We start from the raw sequence: 9733 nt of genomic DNA on the forward strand, positions 1-9733 counted from the left end.
ACACAGTATTCACATTACGCCACACAGTAGAGCCGTAACTACATATTTTGGTCCCTGTGTACATAAAAAGCATTGGTATCACCCCTCCATATTTTAGATAGGAAAAGTGCATGCCCCCCAAAAAGGGGATGGTCTCCCTGGGAAGGTGTTTGACCACACAAATGTACCCCCAGTTAAAATTATGCCACACAGTAGTGCAACCTAAGTCTCATTACACCACACAATTGTGCCCCTTATTCACATTACACCATACAGTAGTGTCCTTTATGCATGTTACATCAAACAGTTTTGCCCCTTATTCACGTTACACCACACAGTAGATCCGATTCATGTTATGCCACACAATAGAGCCTTTACACATTATGCCACACAGTAGTACTCCTTATACACATTGGGGCTAATTCAGATGTGGACAGAGTGGTTATTGCTGCTGCTTCCGTGTATGTTAATGCAGCAGGAGAAGCCTATTACAAGGACCCACCTCCTGCTGCAGTAGTGATCCAAGCTGCATCCTAGGACACAGCATCAGATCACTGACTCACCATCGGGCGGCTAGTGGCACCCATGGGGAAGTGCAAGCTGCTCATCACAGAAGCCTCAAAATTTCCACTAATGATGGATACCCCTGGCCTCTCCCCTCCCCCTAAACGCTTACAACAATCCTCCATTTTCATAAACAGAGGACATTACCATTCCCTCCCCCCAAAATGGCATCAGACTATCAATCACTGACAGTCTGATGCCGGTCTGCTTCCTACATTGCAGGACTTGTTCACATGCTTGTAGTATGGGTCCTATGCATGCGTAAAGTACCAAACATTGGCACTTTATGCATGAGGAAGCAGATCCAATGGGATCTGAATGAGGGCAATTATGTCGCACAATAGTAGTGCTCCTTATAACACATTATGCCATGCAGTGGTAGTGCCCCTTATAACACATTATGCCACTCATTAGTAGTGACCCTCATAACTTATTATGCCACACAGTAGTACTTCCCCTTATATATTATGCCACACAGTAATGCCTCTTACATATTATGCTACACACAATAATGCCCCTTACACATTATGCTACTCAGTAATGCACCTTATAACATGTTATGTCACACAGTGGTGCCACTTACTCATTATACCACACAGTAATGTCCATTACACATGGCAGCCTCATACTTATCATCTGCTGGCATTGTATTTGTCCTCCCACAGCATCATGCACAGGTTTGTTATGTGGTTGAATGCTTGGAGAGCTTGGTGTCAGTAGGCACTCAGGGCAGACTGGTCTTCAGCTGGGACTGCATGCTCTCCTTGTAGGAATGGGCAGGTTATTTCCTATCTGGGTGTTCCTGTCTGCCTACCCCTTTGGCAGCCAGTGGTCTCTGCGGGTACTGCTGTATGTCCGCCAATGCCTGACCTGATGCAAGCCGCATACTGCACATGATGAGATCCGACAATGGAGTTCCAGGCTCCTCGTGTCATTGTTTCACCAAATATGCTGCTTTGCAACATCAAGAAGCATCTGCATCCTGCAGAGACCCCATCGGCCTCTCTGGCATTTGACAGAACTGGCAGATGGCCAATCCGCCCCTGCTATGCTGTAAAGTACTTTGGATGAAATTTATCAAACCTTCAAAGGAAGATAAGTGGACATATTCTAGCTATCATTTATCTAGTACATTCTATAAAATTATAGCTAGAATCTGATTGGTTGCTATGGGCAACTTCTTCATTTACCTGTCTCTCTTTAGAAGGTTTGATAAATCTACCCCTTAGCGTGCTTTATTTAATCAATCCCTTTTGAATTTTACTCTTGTATTCCTAATATTTAATCAAGTGACACAACTTTTCTGTTTACTCTTTCATTTCTGTCCTTATGGTGTGAGGGTGATTGAGGTAAGCACATTGGCTTCTTCAACCTGTGCCTGGACAATTCTGATCACTTTCCCCTAGTACTCTACTGGGAGTACTTTGAGGGCAGACTGACAGTGTGTATTCCTCTCTCATCACTGAATGTCAGGTGTGATGATTTCATGATGCATAATGTCATCGTGCCTGACATTCTGAAGGACTGCGCAGAGAAAGGAGCCATACCTTAGGGAAGGAAAACCATCCTCCTCTTTCTGAGCACCATCCAGGTGGCAGGATGCCTGGTCTCAGCATCATCCAAGTGGTGGATTATCACCAGAAGATCAGTCCCTAACAGAAGGAAAGGGGTGATTGATCAGCTACTGCTCCCCCTTGTGTCAGGGTCACCCCTGCTATAGCACTGGTTGCCTTCTATACAGATCTCATTAGAGAAGTATGCTTACACAGTAAAGTCAATGTGGTGCTCTCCAACGAGGGTTAGTTCATCAGCAGACTGTCAGTTGTTTGCACAGGGTATAGTGAAGAGGTGGGTATGCATCTCTCCTGTGTTGATCAGGCACCTGTCTTATTGGGTGGTCTTCAGTATGCCGGCGGTCGGGCTCCCGGCGACCAGCATACCGGCACCGGGAGCCCGACAGCCGGCATACCGACACTTATTCTCCCTCGTGGGGGTCCACGACCCCCCTGGAAGGAGAATAAAATAGTGTGGCGCGCGTAGTGCGCCACCGTGCCCGTAGCGTGGTGAGCGCAGCGAGCCCGCAAGGGGCTCATTTGCGCTCACCACACTGTCGGTAAGCCGGCGGTCGGGCTCCCGGAGCCGGTATGCTGGTCGCCGGGAGCCCGACCGCCGGCATATCGTAGTGAACCCGTCTTATTATATAGTACAGGATGTTACTCCTCCTGCTATTATGTGCTGGATGTGAGCCCTGGTGGTACTGGGTGCAAACTGCTCCCTCCCCATCTCATACCCACCTCATGGAGATAGCCCCTGGCACCCTCCTGGAGACAAACCTGCCACTCTTTCCAGGAGTCAGGACTGCCCACAGACAAGATCTGCAGCATGTAAATAGCCAAGTACTGAAAAAAGACAGGGAAGACCAAATACAAAAGAAGAGCTTGTTATAAAGTAATAAAAGAAAGGAGGGGAAGTGTGGCCAGTGATGAAGAGGAGCATATCTATTAATTCAATGAGCATATATATTAACTGTCCATAATGAGGCCTTTTTATTTGGGGGTACAGTTATAAGGAAGAGAATATAAGGGGCACAGACAATTCATCCACATGCATCTAGAGTTGTGCCAGCATCTTCATGTGTAGCATATGAATTTTCTACGAGCAATCCTTATCATCAGTGAGTGCTTGCACCTGCCCTATTCTAGCTTCAAAAAATATGCCTCTCAAAAAGTGTTGTGTTGCTTATGCCCATGTCTTCTTAGGCTCTAATTATGTTAACACACCTTTATTGAACTTGGCCTACAGTATGTCAAAACGCTCGCTCACAACCCAGCTCCACCTCATCGGTTGTAAGTGTAGATGTAACCTGTGGTGGATTTCTCAATAGACACATGAGGCCTATTGGAAAATCCAATTGTTACAATAAGCCTAGGGCCGCTACTTGCTGACAGGGCAGCTACCCCGGCTGGTCAGAAAAATCAGCATCTGGGATTGCTCCACACTTGAGATACCCAATGGGCAGCAGGGCCTAGCGCCAAGTGCAGAATTCTAATCACAGCAGAAGAGGGGTGGAGGCCAGTATAGGGGTGAAGGCCAGTGGAGTAAGGACATCCCTCTCATGCTCTTCCCTGTATGATGTCACCCCCCCCCCCCCCCCCCCCCCCGAGCTGACATCTGACCTGCCTAATGAAGCTTTATGTGTCATGTGGCTGCCTATGCACAGCCTCTGCAACCATCACTCATGTTTCCTCCTGCCCCAACTGTGCCATTGTAATTGATGTGGCCACCCACGTGGATTAACACAGCATTGGTCCTACATTTGCTGCAATTTTCACAGCTGTAATGATTGGTCTGCTGCTCATTCTCCTGTTTCTGTAAGCTTTTCCGAGAAACAGGTAAGATGCTTAAAACTTAATAATAAAAATAATAAAATTAGGAAAGGGATGGGGGATAATGTTGTGCCTCGAGGATACCTGATCTCTTCATCTGCCCCTGGATGTAAATAAAATGCATATGGCTTTGCATAGCCCATTGCAGATTGACGCAAGATACGCTCCACACACAGGCATGTGTCTAACATTGTATCAGCCCCATTATGGGCATATATTGTTTGTGCTATGTGATGACTATGTGACTTAGTAGCATCTTACAGATAACATATTCGACACATACTTGGATGACATTCATATTTCCAAGTTCTTTATACACAAAAACTAGGAACATCGGATCTAAGGGTTAGTCTATGGCTCCGCAATCTGGACACAGCACCATGTTTTTGCACGTACAATCTCGCAGCCTTCAGCAGATACACGCCCCCAAAACGGCCATGTTTTCCCAACTACCTGTAAACTCCCCATTAACACCTCCAAATGGTCAATCACTTCTCCATGAAATCCTCATTGTGAGCGAGATCGCAGCGGCCCCTTCGTGCATACAAAATGCAATCACAGCGCATGCACAGTCTGCCGATAATCGCTCCATTGCATGATAATTGGAAATTGCTTACAACCATGAATTGGGCCCTAATAACTGCAGAATACACTCAACAAACTGGAAAATCAATAATTTCACCAAACATAAAATGAAATTCCTGAAATACACTTCCTCTCAAGGATTATTTAAATACCCTAACTATTTTCCTTAGCAAAGTGTATAGTTCCTAAGTGCCTGAAGACTACTATGAGCGTCCCTATCCCTAAGAAAGGCCCAACTAAAGGTTGTAATGATTACCACCCCATTGCTTTGACGTCACTCATTGTAAAAAGCTTTGAGCGTCTAGAGATGAAGCACATTCGGTCTTATGTTCCTAGGTTGTTTGATCCATTTCAATTTGCATATACAGCAAACCGCTGTATGGAGGAGAATGTGCTCACTGTCCTACACTCTGCTCTCACCCACATAGAGCAGCAAAGGTGTTATGTGAGAACTCTTTTTGCTGATTTTAGTTCTGTTTTTAACACTGTAATCCCTATAGCTCTGATTAGGAAGGTTTAATATGGGATTTAGAAGATTTATTTGCAATTGGGTTTTAGATTTTTTATTGAACAGACCACAGAAGGTTAAGATGAGCAACTGTACATCTAAGGAGAGTTGGATAAATACTGGGGTGGTTTGATTCGGTACAAGTTATCAAATTTGTTGATGACATTGCAGTCATTGGGTCCATCTCTGATGAGGATGAATTAAGTTACAGTATGGTAATTACGAATGGGGTGACTTTGAGCGAGGCTAACCACCTTTGTTTAAATGTGGATAAAACCAAAGAATTAATGGTGGATTTTAGAAGAGGAGGTAAGCAGCCTATATTACCAGTATCTTTCAAAGGGCTAATTGTGAAACTTGTGCAGTCATTTAAGTTCTTAGTATTTCAGGTCTCATGGAATTCGACTTGGGTTAAAAATACATTGCTAATAACAAAAAAGTCACAATGGCATCTATTTTTCTTACGACATCTAAGAGCGGCTGGTATGGGTGTTGCCACCTTGAGGAACTTCTATGGATGTTGTATCGAGAGTGTTTTAAGTTTTGTCATTTTTTGCTGGTATGGCTACTGTACAGCACATGAGCAGAGAGTGTTAGAACGCTTGATACATTCTGCTAGTAGAATTATCTGGAACAGCAGAAAACTTAGTAGTCAGGTTGCTGAAGAGATTGAGAAACATACTATCTGTCCCAAGTCATCCTTTACATAGGCTTTTTTCAAAACTACCATCTGGTAAGCGGTTTGGGGCTTTGAAGGCACCCATGGGACCAATGCACAATAGCTTCTTTCCCATCTGCTGTGCGTATGCTAAATAGTTTAGGTCAGAGGTTCCCAAACGCAGTCCTCAAGGCACCCCAACAGTCCAGGTTTTAGGTATATCCATGGCTCATCACAGATGGTTAAATCAAATTGACTAAGGTACTAATGAAATCACCTGTGGCCAAGCATGGATACATTTAAAACCAGGACCATTGAGATGCCTTGAGATCTGCGTTTGGGAACCTCTGGTTTAGGTGAATAACTTGCCAGTTTCCTTATATGTATGTTTCCATGATGCTAATTTGTAATATATTTGTACTTCCAGTGACTATACTTTTTTTTACTGTATTGATGTGTATGTACAATGTAATTTCATCTATCAAATTCTGCTGTTTTTGATGATGACAATAAATTATTATTCGTTATTATTCATTATTCATTATTGTAGACTGGCCAGCATGTAAAGGACTGGAAGAGATTTGTGAGTTTTACTAATTTCTACAGGCATTTTATTTAAAAAATTCTAAAGAAATCGTATGAATTCCCCAAATAACTAAGAATGTGACATCTTTGTTCTAGGCTTCTGAGCTGAGACAGCCTTATCCAGTTTAAAAACAACTATTACTTTGGCCCCTATTCTGATAATCCTTACCCAAAGCTAATTTACATAAAAAGTAGATGCTTAAAACTGCAGTAGGGGAAATTGAGTCACAGAGAAGATGAGAAAATAATTTATCTAAAGTTATTGTATAGCACACACATATTATGCAGTACTTTACAGAGAATATATCAGCCATTCACGTCAGTTCCTGCACCAGTGGAGCTTACAATCTATACTCCCTTACACACGGACCCTACTATTTTGTTCAGTTTTTTGTTAGAAGCCGATTACCCTACAGATGTGTCCTCATAGCAGGTTATGAGCAGCATAGAGCATACTCTGAGCACAGCACATCACACAGCCAGCGTGGGTAGCGGGGCTTCTGCTACCTGGACATATAGAGAGGAGGCTGGAGGAGATCATTAGCGTGGGTAGCGAGAATCTATGCTACCGCTACTCATAGATATGACTGCTACAAACGGCGGAGTTAGTGGGCGCATGTGTACGCACTCACTCTCTGTCTATAGAAATGCGGGCGCTACACTATACCGTGATGCGTACTATGATTAGAGATGAGCGGGTTCGCTTCTCTGAGAACCGAACCCTACCGAACATCACGTCCCGAGCCCGGATCTGAGTCCGGCTCGGGACTTCCCACCGGACTCAGAAACCAGAATGAGGCAAAGCGTCATCACCCCGCTGTCGGATTCACGTGGGTTTTGGATTCCATATAAAGAGCCGCGCGTCGCCGCCATTTTCACTCCAGTCCTGGACAGTGTAGCGAGAGGACGTGTTACCTCAGTGTCTGTGTGGGAAAGTGGTGTGGCGCGTGGGGTGGCGACCTGCTCTTATGTGTCATTCCAGTGCTGTGTTGTGCTGCATCAGTCCAGTGGTGGTGTCCTGTGCTGCCATAAGCCCAATGGTGGTGTTCTGTGTTGCCATAAGTCCAGTGCTGCTGCTGTATAAGTCCAGTGCAGTGGTGCTGTGTTGTGCTGCATCAGTCCAGTGGGGGCGTCCTGTGCTGCCATAAGTCCAGTGGTGGTGTCCTGTGCTGCCATAAGTCCAGTGCTGCAGCCATATAAGTCCAGGGGTACTGCCGTATAAGTCCAGTGGCACTGCCGTATAAGTCCAGTGGTACTGCCGTATAAGTCCAGTCCAGTCCAGTGGTGCAGCCTTATAAGTTCAGGGGTACTGCCATATAAGTTCAGGGGTACTGCCGTATAAGTCCAGTCCAGTGGTGCAGCCGTATAAGTTCAGGGGTCCTGCCGTATAAGTTCAGGGGTACTGCCGTATAAGTCCAGTGGTACTGCCGTATAAGTCCAGTCCAGTGGTGAAGCCGTATAAGTTCAGGGGTACTGCCGTATAAGTTCAGGGGTACTGCCATATATGTCCAGGGGTACTGCCGTATAAGTCCAGTGGTACTGCCGTATTAGTCCTTTACAGTGGTGCAGCCATATAAGTTCAGGGGTACTGCCGTGTAAGTCCAATGGTACTGCCATGTAAGTTCAGTCCAATGGTGCAGCCGTATAAGTTCAGGGGTACTGCCTTATAAGTCCAGTGGTACTGCCTTATAAGTCCAGTCCAGTGGTGCAGCCATATAAGTTCAGGGGTACTGCCATATAAGTCCAGAAGAACTGCCATATAAATCCAGTGGTACTGCCGTATTAGTCAAGTCCAGGGGTGCAGCCATATAAGCTGGGTCCTGTGGTGCCATTTGGAGGATACAGGGGTGCCTCCAGGTAAGCTAGCTCTCAATCTGGATATGTTTTGTATGTGCCATTATCATGTGGCCGTACATTAAGCAATTGTATGACCCATAGTGGATGTTATTAATTATTATTATTATGCTGTGCGTGAGTTTGGGGAATGGTACCCCTCGGGTCTGGTGTGACTGGGCTGCCTTGGAGTAGCACGCCATAATATTTATCTTGCACTTATGTAACACTCTTATTTTTCCCCTAATATTACTCTTTTGAGTATTTTAATAACACCCTTATTTTTGTAGCACTTTCTAACCCATAGCCTCTGCTTCTCTCTTAACACATATTAACACTTTAGTATCTTAATGGTGTGCTGCCCTAGGGTGGTCGGGCCTGAGCCGACTTTGTGGGGTCCAGGAACTGGACTTATGCTTAGTTAGAGACCTCCAGTAATAGAGCAGCCGTGAAGTGGCCTGGAGGCTTATCATATCTTTTGCAAAACATATGTAACGAAGAGCTCTAAATTTTCTATTATTACATAGTATATAGTTTAGAGATGAGCGGGTTCGGTTCCTCTGAATCCGAACCCGCCCGAACTTCAGGTTTTTTACACGGGTCCGAGCAGGCTCGGATCTTCCCGCCTTGCTCGGCTAACCCGAGCGCGCCCGAACGTCATCATCACGCTGTCGGATTCTCGCGAGGCTCGGATTCTATCGCGAGACTCGGATTCTATATAAGGAGCCGCGCGTCGCCGCCATTTTCACACGTGCATTGAGAGTCATAGGGAGAGGACGTGGCTGGCGTCCTCTCCGTTTAGAGAAGAGAGAGACACAGTATTTTGGGGAGCATTATTAGGAGGAGTACTACTATACTGTATACTACTATACTACTTGCTGAAGTGATATTTATAGATTAGATAATAGATAGTGTGTCTGTAAGTGTATTATCTGACTTGTGGGGGAGACACTGACAGTGGGGAGCAGTTAGAGTCTGAGAGCAGGACTCAGGAGTACATATAACGTACAGTGCACACTTTTGCTGCCAGAGTCAGTGCCACACTGCCATTGTTGTGACCACACTGACCACCAGTATAATAATATATTTTGTGATTGTCTGCTTAGGCCTCGGAGTACTAGTTGCAAGTTGCAACGTGACCTGAAGTGACCACCAGTTTAATAATCAATCACCACCAGTTTAATATATATATATATATATATATAATTGTATATAATATATATATATATATATATATAATATTGTATACCACCTACCCGTGTTTTTTTTTTTTTTTCATTCTTCTTTATACATACTACTATAGTAGCTTACTGTAGCAGTCTGCGGTGCTGTGCTGACCTGACAGTGTCCAGCAGGTCCGTCATCAGTCATTACATAATAAATATATATAGTACCTGTCCGGCTGCAGTACTAGTGATATTATATTGATTTCATCTCATTATCAATAATTTATCATCCAGTCTAGACTCTATATTAGCAGCAGACACAGTACGTTAGTCCACGGCTGTAGCTACCTCTGTGTCGGCACTCGGCAGTCCATCCATAATTGTATACCACCTACACGTGGGTTTTTTTTTTCTTTCTTCTTTGTACATACTACTATAGAGTATAGTAGCTTACTGTAGCAGTCTGCGG

Source organism: Pseudophryne corroboree, chromosome 7 (assembly GCF_028390025.1).
Source record: "Pseudophryne corroboree isolate aPseCor3 chromosome 7, aPseCor3.hap2, whole genome shotgun sequence".
In the NCBI taxonomy this organism is placed as follows: Eukaryota; Metazoa; Chordata; class Amphibia; order Anura; family Myobatrachidae; genus Pseudophryne; species Pseudophryne corroboree.